Source organism: Zonotrichia leucophrys, chromosome 4, assembly GCF_028769735.1.
Source record: "Zonotrichia leucophrys gambelii isolate GWCS_2022_RI chromosome 4, RI_Zleu_2.0, whole genome shotgun sequence".
NCBI classification, from domain to species: Eukaryota; Metazoa; Chordata; class Aves; order Passeriformes; family Passerellidae; genus Zonotrichia; species Zonotrichia leucophrys.
In genome coordinates this window covers 10382206-10401572 of record NC_088173.1, presented here as the reverse complement: position 1 = coordinate 10401572, position 19367 = coordinate 10382206, and the positions used below count along the sequence as shown (strand labels likewise).

The window sequence follows — 19367 nt, the reverse complement described above, 5'->3', positions numbered from 1 at the left end:
GAAGAGGAATATCACTTTGGGCCAAAGCTAAGAAGCTTGAGGGAGATCTTTATAACTAAAGTTTTTAAAAAATATCTTTTAATCCAAAATGGAGCAGAATAGTGAAGAAAGTCTTAAGGAAATGCAAGAAATAAATTCATTAAGAACAGCAGCAGCTCAAAATGGAAGTCAACAAGATAGTAACCTATCTTTCCAACTCACAGAATAATAAGACTAAAATAAATATGTCATAATCAGGATAGATTAAGACATCTATTTAGATGTATGATCATAGTAGTTGCCCCAGTTTCCTTATTTTGAAGATGTCAGCATTGCTTCGCTTCAAGTTGGAATGCTGTGAATTTGTGGGGTTATTTTTTACCCCTACCATTAGCTGTTTTTTAGATTCATGAATATCTTTCATTTTGGCACATATTTTCTTCTCATCTTAACAACATTTTGCAGTTGTTGATGCAAAAAATGTTCATGCTTTGAAAATGTATGAATGTATGGTACCTAGGTCAATGGCCACTTAACAGGGACACTTGGGGACTAGGAGTATAAAAACAGAGGAGGAAATAGACTTATCCACAGACAAAGCAATCCCTCAAGTACAGATCCATCAAACTGCAAAATTTTAACTAAAATCTCTCCCTTACCTATAAGTCACATTAGTTTTCAAAATGGATAAGTCATTTGTAGGCAGGACTTTTAGTTTTATGAATTTTTAAAGTATGGAATTAAACACAGAGCTCAGGTTCAGAGCAGGTTTTTTTCCTGGGGTACAGTATCTATATGTAGATAGGCAAATAGCATAAAATTTGGGTTTTCATCTAGATTTACTTATTGCAGCTATTCCAAAGCATATAAAAAACCCTCTACTCTTATTTTTAATAAATAATTCTAGTCAGTTCCTAATATTGTTAGTACAGCTCATTAATATCAGCTGTCTCCTGCACTCTCTTCCACTTTCAAAATTAATTAAGCTACTGGCACATTAACTGGAAGGAAGAGGCCATAGCTTTTTTAATGCAGAAAACAATAAGAGCATAAATCAAGAGAAGCAATCCTAATGTTTTGGAATTGACCTTATGAAGGGGTACTTTGCCAAGTGACAACAGCATCTGTTCAAATGGAAAAAAACAAACATAGCAAGTGAAAGGAACAAATCCACTTCTCTCTCAAATATTGTGGAAATATTGCTCCTTGCTTGCAATCACCTACCACATCAAAAACCCTCTTTGGTGCCCATTATCCCATCCACTGTACCATTAGCAGTCAGCTTCCTTTTGCCTTGTAATTTTTCACCCACCAACAAACTTGGAATAATAATTTCAATATGAAGAGACATAATATTATTATGATAATTGATGCAGTGTTTTCCATTTTGTCTGCTAATATTTTTAAAGTAAAGTTAGCCTTCTGGACCATATATAATATACATATAAATATACATATATTTATGCAAGAACACTACCACTGAATCAGATTAAAACAGCTACAGAAAGTTGACACATTAGATGCAGAAGCTTGGAAAATGAATGAGTTTATTTTCTGCAGCTGTTAAAAGAGTTGGCAGCATGCATCAGAAAGAAATATTTGTGAAAACTGACATTTCATTGGATTTTTACTCACATATCACTGATAAAAGGTGTCACGCCTTCACATCTTCTCCTGTGGTGCACCAGGCTGTGCACCCCAGCCCTGCTGAGGCACCCTCTCCCAGGAGGGAAGGAATGGGGGAGCCCTGAAGTCTGAGCACAACCTGAAGGGTGTTGGGACCTGAGTTTTCACCAGCCTTTCGTCCTGAAGCCAAGGATCAGGATCCCATTACTGATTTGCAAGGGTCCCTGTTGACTTTTCAGATTTATTTCTACATGCAACCTGCATCTAGTCTCCCCAGTTATCCCTCAGGAGGAACAAGATTCCTGATTTGTAATTAAAACACTTTGGATGATGTGTCAGACAGATGCTTACCAAACCTTGGGGACTGACTTTGATCACAGGTTCTGAATATACTGCTGATTGATATTTAAAGTAATAATTCAAGAGACCCTTTTCCCCAGAAGCTTACATGCCTTTGTAGATCTGTAAGAACTGATTATGTTCAGTCTGTACCCTTTTGATCTGTCTTTTGTGATTTAGTTTAAGTGAGGAGTTGACAACCTTTCTCCTCTGTCCCATGACACAGCCCTCTCTTTCTCTTCCTCTTGGCTCCATGTCACCTGCCCCATGCAAAAGCACCTGGATTTCTGCTCAGGACTAGGCTCCTCTTCCGTTCCCCCATTTCTGAAAGCAATGATGATATCCACAGAACACACTGAAAAAAAATACCAAGTAGATGTGACAATATGGACTCCTCATTAGCAGAAAGTATTTGAGAAAGTTATTGTTCTGGTAACCAAGCTATAAGTCTTCTTTCAGCAGTCTGGGTGCTGGGTGTCACTGAGAGCACACACTCCAATGTGTGACCTTCAACAGAGTACTCTGCAGTAATACTGCTCAGACAAAGGCCTGAGTTTACACTTGGGTACAAATTTGAATTAATGTAGGAGGCTTAAGGTTTCCCTCCCCTTCCCTTAAAGGACTTCCTGCTGGAAGACTGTGGCAAAAGTTGACTGAGGCAACTAACAGAGTTTTTTCCAAACACAGCATGTTCTGTTGATTCCTCAAAGGTATCAAACATTCAGGATAAAAAAGGCTGATTGCTGATGCACCTTTATTATTTAGACCTTTTAATGTTGCTTAGCCAGCTTGCACTCTGAGAGAGTCATCCCAAAGCACTTATCACTCCACTCTTCTAGCAGCCTTTCAGCCCACCATGTTCCTTCTCTTTAGAAACAGTAAAGGTGTTTGGATTGTGCATGGCTCCTTGTGTGTTCTTTAATGTGGCCTTGAGACTAATAAAACTGGGATGCAGCAGATAATAAGCACTTTCTTGTTCCCTTACGATGACACATTATCTTGGCACTGCTTTTAATGGATCTAATCATGCAGCCTGCCACCTCCAAAAAGCTACCAGGACTTTTAAGATTAGAATCCTGCTTTTACTTGAGCAAAACCAAACAGTGTGAAAAGCATCTTTTAAAACAGAACAACTTGTGAGTAGCTAAGAGAGGCAGAATGAAGGGCATCCCAAACATGCACCCTAAAGGGCAGCCTCTTGTAGGTTCCCCCTCAGACTGGAGGCCTTAGGGACCTCCTGCACTGTGACCATCCAATCCACATGCAGCTCCACACCATGTTATCTGCTTCCAGGAATATCACTTCTTTTCCCCCATCATGTCCCAGAGTTGCCTTGGTACCATGCTTGTCTCTTCATTTCTCAGTGTTTACAATGCCCACTCTCCCCTGTGAGACACATCCTACTCCCTTCCCAGCAAATTCAGCCAGCACCAGCAGCATGCCAGGGGAGGGAGTGGGACAAATGACAAAAATTCCATTTTTATTCAGGAACTTACCCCTAATCCAAGCATCTCTTACTCAAAGATAGCAGGGACAGCAAACAGAAGCAAGTGCCATGTATCACGGTTCTAAAAATGAGAACAAAATATTCTGAGTTTATACATACAGATGTTTATGTAACTATATAGGCATAAATACATATATTTTGCACATATGCAAAATGAGATATATTGCTATACATACAAGTTCTAAAGCAAAAGAAAATAGCTGTAGACAGGACTAAATATTTTTGTGATAAGAAACAATAACTTTATTTCTATTTTGGAAATATTGGGAGGAAAAAAATTACAAAGAACCTGATTAAAGACCATTCATAGACCTGAAGGATGCATATAGCGAGGCTGATGACAGCCATTCTCTCATATATTCCAGAGCCTGTGTTTTGTAAATCCCTCTGTACCTACAACCCATGGTGCCTGACCCAAATGCAGTTACCCTCAGACTTACCAGATTTTCTGTACCTCCAGAGTATGCTAAGTGCCTTTTAATACAAAACTCTGGGGTAAGCTAGTTTCAGTTTCCCCTGGTGATGCTTTTCTACTTAAATATTCAATGGCTGAGAGAGACAACAGCACATGGACTTCATTGTGGGGCATATTTAATTGAAACTCTTGTTCTGAATATGATTTTCTTGTCTCAAATCCAAACATCCATCTGAAAGATATTTAAGAGTCATCATTAGTTCAGTATCTGCAGTTAGTACGGGCCACTGGGCTCAGAAGGCAAAGTCTGTCATACCTGGGGGAATGAATGAAGCCCAGTTAAAGCCATCAGCTCCTTGAGTCAGTCTCGATGCATGTCCAGTGCTCACAGGGTCACATTCAAGGGGAGATACTGAGTGTAACCACCCCAATATACATCACAGGGATGTGAGAAGGAGTCCTTGTTACAATATGGGATTAATACCATTCAAGCAGGGGAGAAATTGATTTTGTGCTTCCATCAACCAAGATGAATGCCCTAACCAGGCAGGAAGAGAAAGAAACAGAATCTGTTTCACTTTCTTCCAAGCTTTATTAATCTAGTCTTTTCTCTTTTCTACCATTTTTTTTAATAGAAGAAACTATGAAATTATTTAAGTTAACTGGACTATTTTTAAATAATTATTTTATCAAGAAGGAAAACATTTCCTGTGTTACACCAAAGATCCTACACTGAATATAGGGAGTAAACTGATTTCTCCCTGAAAGGTTTTTCAACCTGTTCTAAAATTTTATGAAATAGGACACTTAAAGCCCATTGTGTCAGATTGTTACCCTGTCTTTCAGTCCTAACAGTCTTCATGGACTCCTTTTAACAATTCAGGCAGCCTACAGCAATACACCATTGGAGCACAAGTAAATCACACAGGACTCACAAAGTTAACACAGCTTGCCAGATAATCTCAGCCATAAAATAATAATGCTACTTCATTAAGAAATAATCCATGCATTTAAAGGTTAGGTATTAATGCACTAAATGGTTTTGCATAGAATTCATATTACAATGAAACCTCTGAATTTCTTGCTCTCTAATATTTAGTAATAATGAAATGAGCGCAAAGTACCCTTTTAAAACTTTCAGTTTGAAGTCACGCTTTAGTTGCAATGAGACATCTAGCAAATTTCTCAAAAGTTTAATTTAATTACTTAAGTGATGGAAAAGATTACTTAAGTTTCAAGTGACATCTATCACCATTACACATATGCACTGCCTCCCACTCAGCACATTGTGGATGATAACTCCTCATTGAGATATACCAGTAGGAGATATTTGAGGACAAATATTTAAGAACAGGCAAATTTTCATTTAAATGAATGAAACACAATATTTACAGCAGCAAAAAGTCTGACCTTCATATTTCAAGTTGTTTCTTTTTTTTTGTGTTCTAATGAAAATGAGTGCTTTAAAATACATCCTGTTTTGTAAATAGATCCTGTTTTATTTGTAGACAGATTCTTGTAAAATATGTTTTTTCCCTCTAAAAAAAGCAGAACCAGCTTCAGTCAACCAAAATTCTTTAACATAACCCAAGCACAAGATCTTTGAGCCCAAACAGAAGATTGGAACATTATGATATTGGACAGGGAGCTTTAAGGCTGCAATTCAGTTGTCGCTAACAATAGCTTTTACTGTGGAAAAAACAGCAATAATAGTAAATTTCATTTATGAAGAGCTGCTCTCAGAGTTCCAGGGAGTTTTGCATCCCAAGCAAGTAAAAGCAACACAGGAAATAGATCTTTTAAATTCTGCTTTAAAAAGCCAAATCCACAACAGCTTTCCAAATATAAATAAGAATTTCATTCCATTGTAAAACATACACTGAGTAAAAGCTCAGACACTCACAATCTTCAAAGTATTTTCAGGACAAAATCATGAATTGGGATATTCTTACCTAGAAATATACCAATATGAAAGTGAATAAAAGAAAAAATGAAGAACTAGGACTCAATGTTGCCAGAGTTCTTACAAAAATAGAAAACCAAATGCAAAACTTTAAAATTGAAAACATAATCAAAAGAAGGAAACCATTACTTTTTTTGTTTCTTTCATGCATTTTTCTTATGTCTATAATTCTGAAGAAAAATCTTTATCTCAGCAAAGCAATAGACCAGACTGTATTATATATTATTATGTATAATATTGATAATGTCATATTTTATATATTACATTATGTTATGTTATATTACATTATATTGTTATAATATAGTTATATACATGTGTCACTAGTGAGTTCTGCAGGGCTTCATCTTAGAACCTGTACTCTTCAACATCTTCCTAAATGACTTGATGGAGGACTGGAAGGGACACAGATCAAGTTTGTAGACAATACAAAACTGGGAGAGGCCCTGCAGAGGGACCTTGATAAATTAGAGCACTGACTGGGCAGTCACCAACCAAAGTTCAACAATGGAAAGTGCTGAATTCTGCACCTGGGGTGGGGAAATCCTGGATGTACAGACAGACTCAGGAATGCCATGCTGGAAAGCAGTGCTATGGAAAGGGGCCTGGGGGTCCTGGTTGATGGCAAGTTAAATATGAGCCAGCAGTGCCCTGGCAGTCAGGAGGGTGAACCTGTCCTGGAGTGCATCAGGCACAGCATCACCAGCCAGGCAAGGGAGGGGATTGTCCTGCTCTGCTCTGGGGCAGCCTCACCTCAAGTGCTGGGGGCAGTTTTGGGTGCCAGAATACAAAAATGACATTAAACTGTCGGAGAGTTTGCCAAGAAGGGCCACGAGGATGGTGAAAACCTTTGAGGGGAAGGTTCATGAGAAGCAGCTGAGGTCACTTGGTCTATTCAAACTGGAGAAGAGGAGAGTGAGGGGAAACCTCACTGCAGTTACAATTTCCTCCTGGGGAGGACGGGAGTGGCCACCATGCATCTCTTCTCCGCAGTGACCGGAGGGAATGGCTGGAACTTGGATCAGGGGAGGTTTATGTTGGATATCAAAAAAGTTTCTTCACCCAGAGGGTGTTTGGAACAGGCTCTCCAGGGAAGTTGTCACAGCATCAATCCTGACAGAGTTCAAATGTTTGGAAAACATTTTCAGGAACATGTTGTGACTGTTGGGGATGGTCCTGCACAGGGTAAGGAGTTGGGCTCAATGATCCTTGTGGGTCACTTCCAACTCAGCATATTCTGTGGGTTTTGATATCTTATACCTCAGCAGAAATTGAAGTTTAAAAGAAAAAGTTTGACTTGTCATTCCAAAGGTATGTTGCTCTGGACATGGAGAGTAACCACAAATTAAGGAAAAAGATGAATTCTTTGCTATGATGTGAAGAGAATATGGACTGCTTCTGCTTCACTTGTATTCAGATTTCTGCCTTGAAAGAACCAGATTTGTTGTGCCTTGACCAAATCCTAATCATTACCCAGGTTGTGTGCCATAAGCTGAAATGATTTGGCTCTATCTGTCAAAAACTGCTTTAATCACAAGGATTTTACATCATGTCATCACTTTGTCTTAGTCATTTTATCTGGACAAATCAATACTTATTTCTAAGTGACAAGTTCTATCAGAAAATCACTATTTATTAATCACAGAAAAAATTTATAATGCTGATGTGTTGCAGATGCAGAGCTCCAGTTTATTTAGTCTGTATGAAAGATAAGGATTAAAACATCTTTTAAAACACATAACTGAGTATTGTATTTTTATTCTCTTTCTTTATGATAATGTATATTACATAGGTAAACAAGGCAGCAGAGGATGCAACATGTCACCAAAGACAAGACACACCAGTGGAAGCAGGTCTTACTTACTATGACACTTTAGATTAATTATATATGTTCACAAAGACATATATATAATTATAGTGGAAGGATCCTGAGTTTGAATTGGAAATTGACATGTTCAAATATGGCAATGAAGATTATACTTTGTTATGTTAACAAAGCAGATTTATAAATGTTGCAATTGCACGGATGTTGCATTTGCAAATGTTGCAAATGGGCAAAAAATAAAGCCTCCAGCCCACTCAGTGTCCAAGAACCCCCAAAACATAAGTATTCTTCTTCAAGGTGTGCAATCAATTACTAATGATAGTTACAAAGAAGGAGAAACTTCATAATTAATGAAACAAGGGAGAGAAATAGATGCTAAATGTAAGACTAACATCAATTCACAAAAGTGCATGTACATTAAACTATGTTATGTCTGTGCTGCTTTAGAGAAGGCCACAACATTTGATAATAAAAAAGGCAAAATTTTAGTCACAATTAGTCCAGAGTCCCAAACCTTTACTGTAATACCACATCCAGTTGCCAGCTTATCCTACTACTATAATTTCTTTACCTATCCCCATTTCTATATCTTTCAAAAATATACTCACTCTTCAACCATTATTGCTCAAAAATCTGTATTTGTTTCTTTCATTTTGCTTAGTTTAAAACTTCTCTAGACAGTCCCAGCATTTACTGTCAGTGTTCTAACTGAAATTATATTTTTCTACAGTCATCCTCTACTTCTAAATGAGAAAAGGTTTTACATGCTCAGTGCTGAAAGCCATTGCTCATGACATTTGAAACATAAGGTTTGTGGTGTTCTTATAGCTGAGCTCAGGCAAAGAAGAGTGTGAGTGGTTAACAGAAAATCTCCAGCATGGCACCAGCTGGGTCATGAATATAAAAGTGCCTGTTGTCCTTTTAAGTCTGCACTTCAATAAGGCACAAAGATAAATGGTCTAGCAATTTTCTTTGCCTAAGATCCTGCTTGACAGACAGTAAGCCATGTGTTCTGTGGAGCTGAGTCTTCCCAGGTGTTGCTGTGTAGCCTCCATGATGAAGCACAAGGAATTCCTCCTGATGTCACAGCCCCCCATTTGGGACTCTGTCCAGACATCTCTAGTCAGAAGAACAGAGACTCTGCAAACGGTGTATACACAACTTAAAAGCATAAAGAAGTTTTAGGGAGGTTTTAGCTGAGCATTGCCGTGCTCATCTTTCCTGGTACAGCACACCAAGACCATACACCACAGCACACAGGTGCCAGACAGGTGACCCCAGGGCAGCAGCGTTAGCCCCAGCATCCACACATGCCAGGTCCTGGATGCTGCTGTCTCCCATCGACTGACAGCTCTGACCACTCCACCCAATGACCCCCAGCAAAACTAATTAGCTTCATTGTTTCTCTTTTGGGCTTTAAACCATTCCTTGCTGTTGTTTCCCCCCTTGCTTTATTAGTGCTCCTGTCTCAGCCATCCTATTTCTCTAACTTTTACTTTTCTCTGTCTCTACAGGCTGTCTCACGGCTCTTTCTCCACGGCATGAGTCAAGGGAACAAATCTAAGGCTCGTGGGCTATGTCCTGAATCCTTCATATGCACACAAGTAAAGCCCTGGAACAGGGGGAGCACATGGCAAGGATTCCAGGGAGACGGTTTCATCAGAGATCCTTGAGGAGGTCTGCAGGCACAAAGCTGGCGCAGAGCAGTAAGTTTTGTAACCCTCAGCAACAATGACCGATATTCCTCACTGCTAGAGACACGCTCACTGGTTTAGTACCTGCTTGTTCATGCATACAGAGGCTTATACATATATCTGTACATATTAACAGGCTTCACAATAACTATTTCTTACACATACAGAAAAGAGCCAGTTGCACCAACTGAGATCATGAATGCAGATAGACTAGCACAACATTCGCATGCTTGACGCTTAAAGTTATTTCCTCTTTTAAAATAATTATTTTCCTAAAATCTGCCTTCTATGAAGTCTTAAAAGAGAGCAGTGTGAGATTAAAGTGAAATATATTATGCAATTAATAATTTAAAAATAAATATTAACTTTCAAAACCTTGCTTATTTAAATAAAGAATAGAACCATCTCTTTTTATTAAAAAAGTCAATTAGACTGCTTTTTAGTGCAAGGTGTTTCACAAATTGTGCCTAAAGACAGCAAGAAATACTTGTTCCCAAAGATAAAATCAAAAATGCAGAACCTCTGCTGCGTTGTACTATGTTAACAGTGATTTTAATTTCCAAACCAACACAGCAGTTGTTCATTTCTTTATCTGAATAATGAGCAAAATGTCCACTGACCTTTCTCTGTAGTTCTGTGCCTGTAATCATGGAGCAGATATTGCATTGTATTGTACTCTGGTTCATAGGGTGGTCAAATGTGACTGCCAATGTGGATATTCTAAACCATTTGAAAAGCATCTCTTTCAAAACATGAGAAGTAGTGTTTTACATAAGATTAAGCTTTCTGAAGCACTGACACCAGGCTCGTGAGGTGAATAATGGGTGGTTTATGTGAGTAATGGCACCACTCCATGAACTGCTGAACTCATGTACAAAATGTTCTCCATATGCCTCATTGATATAGACCATTTGATTGCAAATGTGCTCCCTGGTATTAATCAGTAGATTGTTAATCCTAATATTGTCTTGTGTTGTCACTAGACATTTAAATAAATAAGCAATATAACAGGGAACTTTTTCCACAGATATGCCCGTAAGTGTGCATTAGCTGTTTCTGCATGCAGTGAAAGACTGCAATAAATATAAATAGCACAGAAAAACTCATCTGGCAACATCACAAAAATGTACTTTTGTGTATAGCTTCCAAAGTTTTTCTACATAGTTTTAAGATAGAATCCAAAGTCTGACGAGTTTCCACAAGACCTGCGTTTTTTCTTATCTTCAGGTTTTATGATACAAGACAGAAGTGTGTCAGTAGCTCTAGAGGGTTACATTTTTCTTTGCCACCTCTTTTATTTTAACAAGTGACTTCATGGAATAGTGAATTTTAATTTGAAAGAGACAACAGGTATATCACCGTAATAAAGACATACAGCTAGGATTTGGTCCATATTTTAAAAGAAAGGTAAATATTTTGGGAATGGTATGAATTAATTATTTACTTGTAAAGAACACATTTCTAACAAAAAGAATATAAAATGGCCTTGGCACAGAAACACAGGATAAGAGTAAGTGAACTTCCTGCATGATCTTGTTATTATTGTAAGAGAGAACCTTATTTTACCTCAAACCTTGTTGAGTTGCTTGTCTCCGCTCCACTCTTCAACCTGCTTCAGAAGGTGTGAGAGACTGGAGGGAGCGGCTGGCTTGAAGCATTTCAGGTTTGTGTGAGGGGAAAGAGAAGGTTGGGTCCTGCTCTGGCAAGGTGATGCTCTGGTCTGCACTGCTCACTAGCCCAGGCCTGTATCCCAGCCCCTGCAGGAACCGCCAATCCCATCGTCAGCTTCTGTGCTACACTTTGATACCCTTATCTTGCACCTTTCTGTCCCCTATAGCCTCCTTAGATTATCAGTTCTTATGAATAAAGGATCTGGAAATACTTTACATTAGCTACGTTCAGTAGATGCCTATAGATCTTGCAATATAGAATCTGAGTTGCATTCCTTGCCTGTTCTTCACCATCTTTGAATCTTATTAACATTTGCAGTTGATTCCCTAGTCAATGGATCACCTCTTTCATAACACTAATTACATTATATTTCCTTTATAATCTAATTGTCTTTTACTCCTTTTCATCAAATAATCATTTTGCTTTCTTTTAGCTGTTCGTAATTTGTATTGGGTATTTTTCCCCCATCCTTTTTGTTGCACTCTTTCCACATGATCTTTAGCTTCTTCAGTCCTCCTTCTCTTTGTCTTAAGAAATTTAGGGACTCATTCACAGACTCCTCAGTTCAAAAACATAAGCAATCTCTCCTCTCTATTTTGTTCCACGCAAAGGAAATAAAGCATTTGTCTTATCCGAAGGAAATAAAGCTTTTAGCCAACATCTCAGGAACCGCCAGAATGCAGCTGAAGGCTAGGCCACCATGAAGACTGCTAAGGCACCCACTGTCACTTGCTACACCCCTCATTTCTAGTAAATTAAGATGTCTTTTCTACCTCAGCAATGCAATGACTGAAACTTGCAATGTATCAAACCGCCACTTTTGTATTCGTCTTCAAACTCCAAAGGACTTCTGACATCATCTTGATTAGAGTTCTACACCTAATGTCACAATTTAACACTTAGCCACCCTTTGTCCTAATTATTTCTTCTTATGTCAAAATAAGCAGTGAGAAGCCAAGGGGCAAAAAAATTTAAAAGATCATTTTATACCCAAGTCATGTAAAAATTATTATGCCAAGTACCAAAAATTAATAGATTTATGAGAAAGACTAGTTTGTTTTGTCATGGTTAAAGCAAGTAGGATCATATCTTTTAGTTCACCTCTTTAGAAGGTGCAGAAACCTGCTATGTAATGTCAAGTTATAATTTAATTTTCTATGATCTCAGAAGGCAAATCTCTTTGAGAGGCTCTAGGGAGCAGTGATTCTAAGGTATTAGCATCAAACACCCCTTGGCTTTTTTTTTTCCTGGAAGAGTGAGGCATTTCACAACAACCTACTGTGTCTTCTTGGAAGACAAAACTCCAGAAAGGCAAAAAAAAAAAAAAAAAAAAAAAAAAAAAAAAAAAAAAAAAAAAAAGGAACAACACCCACACCCCCAGCAAATAGATGATGGCTGATTCATTTTTTAATTTCTGTGAAGTCTCTATGCCTTCACAGAAGTTAGTAGAATTGAAATAAAATTTTGAACACTAAAACCTAGATAAGGGATTCATAGCTCTTAAATGTCATTCCTGAATGATAAGGCTATTAGTGGAGAGCAGGAAAATCTTGCTAATTTTTTAGTGAGGTAATAATTTGCTTTCAGTCTATGCTGTGAACCTCGGTTACTCTGCATTTTGAAAGTTCTGTTTTGCCTGGGGAAGAGCTGCAAGCTGACACTTCAAAATGTGAACAGTTATTTATCAGGTTCAAAAGGATCAATCTCTTAATTCCATGAGCATTTCTTTGTGTAAACTAACGAGGACTTGAACAACTACTATGCATTCCTTCACATATCATCCTTAAAAAGGCATTTTTGCTTAACTGTTACCTTTATTTCCACTAAGCAAAATATCAGGAAAATAACTTTTATTCTACTTTCTAATTAAAAATATTGTTTTCAGGATTTCTGAAATCATGTGTACCAGATTCATATTGTTAAATGTCAAATCTTAAATGTTCTCCTTTAATGTCATTTTAATGGATGTTCTTATTTGAGTTCTAATTGGACTATAAAAGGTCTTCAAATCTACAGATGTGTTTACTTTTTGCAACACACAGGGAATCACTCATTTTCATTGTCTTTCAGTCAAGGTTCCTGTTTTTCTTTAGCAGACACCAAGAAATAAGACTTTTAAAAATCCTGATTTTTAATAAATTCTCTCATATTGTTGCAAGTTATTCTCTATAGTGTAAAAATGCAACAGCAGTCACCTTTTTCTCCTCATCAGCTGGATGGGTTGTCATATTTGCCAGTATTTATTAATTTTTTCCATTTTTACTACTGGGGAATCCACATTAAAAAGCAAGCCTATATGCCACACACAAGATTGGTATATAAATTCAAAAAATAATGTGTATGCCTTAAAAATATTTTTGTTATAACTAGATACCATTTTAATATTGCTATAAAAACATCACAATTCTTTTACACATACTCCAAGTCCTGCTTTAAGTTTATTAACACTAAGCATTTGTAATACAGTAATCTACATTCTCTAACAAAAAACCATAAAATTTATTATATCTAAGAAGAAAAAAACCCCAAAACTTTGGCTGTAGCCAGAGCTCAGGGAAAGCACATAGTATACATAATTTTTCCATGAACAGGCTTGTGAAAGAGTTTTTTTCCTGTGATAGTTAGAATTTAACTCTTATTAAATTTTAATAGAGCTATACTTTAAATAAAGAGTGATCTCCAAGCAACTACTCTAGTAAAAGCATAAGTATCTAGATATGCTTTATATAATAAAACTAGTGCTGGGCATAAGCATCAAGATTAAGAGAATGAAAGTAATAAATGCAATTATTTTAAATTTATTATTTTAAACAAGAAGTAATTTAAAAAAGAACCTGGATGCATTTTAGTACAGTTTAAGCAAGTTGCAATTTATGCCCTGTAGACCCAATCTGTTGCAAATATTAATTATTTCTGTTCTTGCAACAAAAATACCAAAAGATTTTTCTAATTGTCACCGCAAAGTTAAAAGGCAATGGCACATCTGGTAGAGAGCTATCATGGCAAAAGATGAAGAGGGTTATTCCATAAGTCTATATTTATTCACATGAAATTATTGTCAGAAGACCCAGTGGAGGGTTCAGCTGCTGCCTGTTTGGTTTGGATCCTCTGATGTGGGTGAGACAAAGTTGAGGCCAGTGGGGAGGACAATAATTTTTTTCAGCACAATTGTTCTAAAGAATTTCAGCCTGATATTCACCAATGTTGCAATCCCAGTGCATTTTACATCTTACCCAAAACTTCTGCCTTCAGTATAAGTTTGTTCTGTTATGCACAAGCAAAACCTTGAGGCAGGGAGGTTTCTGTGGCTACTTAATCTGTTAGCTCTGCTTGAAAGTTAAAGCCAAGGGAAATAGAGAAACATTAATGTGTTTTTCCTTTGTAGGGCTCTTTTGTAAAATGTATTTGCAGAAGGAAAAATTCCCCACACTTTAATGAGATAGATCTTGTTTAGATTTAAGCAGCCAAAAATAGTAAATGTCATAGGTTAGCCTTATGCTTTGTGCTCCAGCTGTGGTTTAGCTCATTAACAAGTTTGCTAGAGGAAATGATAAGAATTTACTGTTAGGAAACTTGTAAGGTGATTTTCCCAGCTTTCTCCCAGCACTATTATTAGGAGCTATCATCTATCTTACCTTAACATTTAAGCCATTGACCTATTCTTATTCTCTGTCAGAACTTCTTAATAATTTTAGTCCAAATGGAAAATGAAATGAAAAGCAGAAGGAAATGAAATATCAATATTCTTTTTTCTTATAATGAAAAAGGAGATATAATCTAAAGATAAATTAACAGGCACAGTATCTAACTTATTGCAGTATCCAAATAAAAATTCTAAAGCATGACACGGTCTTCTTTCAAAAATGCTGAAACCAGTGTCTACTAAATCCTGACTTCACAAATGAATCATTGGGGCACATATCTTTCAAGTAAGTAGAAATCACTCATTTTTCATCTAGATCAACTTAAGAAATCCAAGTACACATGCATGGATTTTGTTACTGACCTAATGCTATTGTAGGAAAAGATGACATTTAGTATGATGTGACAATCAAAGAGATAAAAATTAGTGTTAGTATGAAAGCCAAAAGTGCATGTGTAACCAAATGGAATATGTCAGAATATCTGAGCATAATGACAAAATTTTAAAATTGACACTGTATCTGTAGTGTATATAAAAGCAATTGAATGAGGATAATATATGAAATAAAATATCTGATGTCAAAGAATTAATGCTGATTACTGGGGATAGTAAATATTTCTGAGAGGGTTTAAACTCAAGTTCTATTTATAATTGAAGTAAAAATTTCATCCATAGTTTTAAGTATCTTATGTCTACCCCAAAAGCCACAAACCAACAACCAGCTTGTATGTCTGGAAGGGAATGGAAAAGGAAGTGATGCTTTGAAAGTGGGGGAAATGGGCACGGCAGATGAACATCCACCAAATTTTTAAAAAGTCAAAATACTTCAAAGAATATATGAAAGCCACAAAAAACCCAAAACTAGACATAGTGTCAGTGGGGAGCTTCAATGGAGAACATATTTATGTGAGAGCAAACAGCAATGCTAGCTCAGGAGCAGCAGCAGTTTTAGCCACAACAGCTCAGCCAGGTACAGATCAAATGTTTATAGAGATTACAAGTAGGAAAAATATCATGGGCTAAGTTTAAATTGGAGGGTGATGTATAATTCAGTGTTATATCCATAGAGGCATGAGAACAATTGCTCTTCTGAAAACTCTTCACATCTGGCACAAGAAGATTGCCTGGTCACAAAGGGGAGAGACTACACTGAGGAAAAGGGATAGGAACAATGATCACAGATAACACAGAGAGTCTATTTTGCATGGAAAATTCAGAAATACCCCCAAGGCCTGATCCTAAATTGAGCTTGGCTCTTTCATTAATTAAATTAATAGCTATGTAGTAAGCATTCCAAGTATACCAACACACAGCAGGTGATTTACTCAAGGGCAATGCAGATGTATTTGATGGTAAAGGCACTGTTCTGTTGAATATAAATCTCAGACATGAACCACCACAAATCTTTCAGTAAGTCACCCCTCTCTCCTCCTTAGGCATAATTTTTACATCGGTGTCTCATATGGAATAAACATAGGAATAACAGTGAAACAAACTGTACATTAGGAAAATATTCTATGGGAAAACTGATGCTGTAAGAGTTCAGCAGTGTCAATAAACATACAGTGAAACCAGACTTTTACAGACAATAGTTACAGTTAACTAGTTACACTGGATTATAGTTATTTTTATTATATAAGACTTTAACACCAGATATGAAAATCAGAGATTTGTGTAAAGAGCTTTAAAAAATAGAGAGAAAGAATTGAGAGACAGGGATCTGAAGTACTGTAATTAAATATTTTGGGGTCTATATGAGAAAGTATGATACTGGGGGCCATGTTAGAATTGTCTTTCCAACAATAGTTGGAAAGACAATAATGCATCTTCTCTGCACCAAGCCTATCAGATACATAACCACAGATACAGGGTTCAATATCCTACTTATGTTTCACTTGAAAACCCTAACCTACTTTTCTGGAGACGGGAAAGGATTAATCAGGAGTGAGGTTATATTACCTCCAGTACAGGACCTGTACCCAGGTTCTGCATTTAGGTACCCAGCAGCAGTGTGTTTGTGTTGTTTCATTCTATAACTGTATGCATGGAGTCTTGTATCTGAAGGAGAGATTTATCCACTTAAGTTTCTGAAATGATTAAATTACATTGCCTGTCTCATCTTTTTAGCATGCTTGTAGCATAAACGCCAAGCATCTTTGTTGTTACATTATGAGAATTTTGGATGTCATGGATTTTTTTCTAGTTATACAGGGCATAGACCCTTTTTTAATTTAATTAGATTAATTTTGTCATAACCAAATTTTGGCAAGGGCAGACAGGGAACTATTGGATCCTTTAGGAGCTAATTTCCTCTTATCTTGATAGTTTTCTGTCTTTCAATCTCCTTACTCCTGTGCATTTATATAATTGTTTTCATAAAGATTTTTTTAAATTCAAGCCTTGTTATCAATATTTATTTAAAGCAAGTTGCTTTTCATTTGGTCCTTCATCCTAAATCTAGAAATGTTAGAAAATGACTGTATGAATTGTCCTTGCTGAAAAATCTTGAAAGATCGTGAGAAAAAAATTCAGTTCCATCATTTACAAACTTACATTCAGAAAAATACTACAGTTTCTTCTTTTTCAAATATGAGTTCACACTTTTGCAAACAACTTACCTTAATTTTCACCAAGCTATATGATGAACAATATCTGGGAAGAACAGCTTAATATGAAATATTCATAAATTACACTTTTCATAAACCATGTTTGATCAACTTATTCTCTTCTACAATAATGTAATAATATAATACTAATTGTATTGGTTGAAGAGAGAAGATTGGTAACAATTATTATCATTCCCTTTCTACTCCTAACTAAAGAGGGACATATAGACATAAGTAAATTTTGGTCTGCTTTTCAGTCTCTCTTTATATAACACCAAACAGCAGAAATACACCCCTTCAACTACATCCACAAAAAACCATAAACTATTTCTTATGAAAAAGGATTGATTCTATTAGTATGGAATTCTGCTTTAAATGATGAACTTTTTGTACAAATTCACAAATGTTACAGTTAATCTTCCCTACATCACAAAACAACCCAAACTACAAGCAAATTAACCCTTTAAATATTTCTATACTTGGTGTAATCTTACTGCAAAACTTCCCATACCTTCCCGATGATTTTTCATGGGCATCTCCTCACAGCACTAACTCCTGCTTCTTCATCACAGTTCCAACTCTCCTCACCCAGCTAACCCACTCCTCTATAGCACTCGTCATTATTGGACTCAGCTGTGACCTGTTAAGGGCAGGCCTGTTCCTAATCTTTGGTGATTGGTACAGCTGCAACTCCTCAGGTGTGAGACTGCCTTCTGCACTATCTTTATTTTCTTACATTCTATCCCTCCACATATGCTTACTATCACCAGACCAGAAAACACATACATATATACATATATGTAGATGTATGTCTATATCTATATATGTGTATATGTATCTGTATATACATATACACACATATACATATGAATACATATGCACACACACACATTTATATAATGTATATGTTAAAAAATTCTTCTGCTTGCTAGTCCTCTGCTCAGCAGCTTGAAGATGCTTTCTTGGAAGGCATGATGCCAGTTCAATAAGGGCATTGCCAAACAGGTGAAATGTTAACCAATTAAATTTCCTAAGACCGAACCCAAAATATTTCCCCCTTTTCTCTCTCTCTCTCTCTTTTTCTTTTTTTTTAAGGATCACTTCTAGGCACACTTTAGGTATTTTATCCCCTGAATCTGCTCCAGCAGTCAGTTAGAAAGCTAAAGTGATAAGATTAGCACATGCTTCTTCCCCCTGGCTTGCAAACATTGTGCCATTTGGTTTCTGACCTCTAAAATGAAAGGTGGAAAATTTCTCATAAAACCTTAGGGATTTAATTTCTCAGAGAGGTTATTTTATTTGAGGAGATAAAAGGGATAAGTATTATAGCACATCTAAAATTTTTAAAAGACCTGAATAAAAAAGCCAACTGCGCTGTAATATTAATAAATGACAAATAATATCTTAGAAGTCTCATACATTTTGACATTTTTGACTTACCTTATGGGTGGATCTTATTGTCATGATTGGAGAGCTTCTTTTTATGGTGATCTCAAGTTGTGAGCTACATTTGCTGCTGTGTGTGCAATACTGCAGCTTTATTAACAGCATTGGTCTATGGCCTTGCTGGCCCACAAACACACTTCTGAAAGTTCAGGGGGTTTAGAGTCACTCTCCACAGTCAAATGCAGACAGTCTGATGGGGAATGAAGGGTGGCCGCTCAGACTCCCTGGCTTGGGAGTAAGTTGCATTATATTAAAATAACGCACATGAGACAAGAACATTACGTGATGTCACCACTCTGACTCCTTCAAGAACAAGCGAAGTGAGGTGTTTGTAGCTGAGAATAAAATAGAGTCATTCTGACCTGCTGTAGCCAATTTTATAATGTAAATTGTCCTTAGCAAGCTCTGGAATGGTATGACTATACATTGGCTAACCTCCTCCTCCTAGCTGCATCAGAATGGACTTTTCACTTGGGTGAAGATCTGACTTTTGTTTTAAATGGAACCTGTAATAGATTAATAACAATTTCTACCTGCTATTCCCATTTCCTTTCATATATTTTACCTCCACACAACTACTAAATTATTGAATCATATTCCACCCATCATGACACAGATCTCCTCTCAAAGCATTTTCCACAGAAATTATTCCCCAC

The 19367-nt window shown here is 36.8% G+C and overlaps 1 long non-coding RNA gene across 1 annotated transcript; it reads right to left on the bottom strand.

Annotated features, from left to right (window-relative positions):
• Positions 1-1673: 1673 nt before the first annotated feature.
• On the bottom strand, positions 1674-17822 carry LOC135447280 (uncharacterized). The gene is made up of 3 exons (XR_010440049.1): positions 17777-17822; positions 3441-3512; positions 1674-2299 (listed from the first exon to the last, which is right to left on the bottom strand). It is a non-coding gene; the product is annotated as an uncharacterized LOC135447280 (long non-coding RNA).
• Between the last annotated feature and the right edge of the window lie 1545 nt (positions 17823-19367).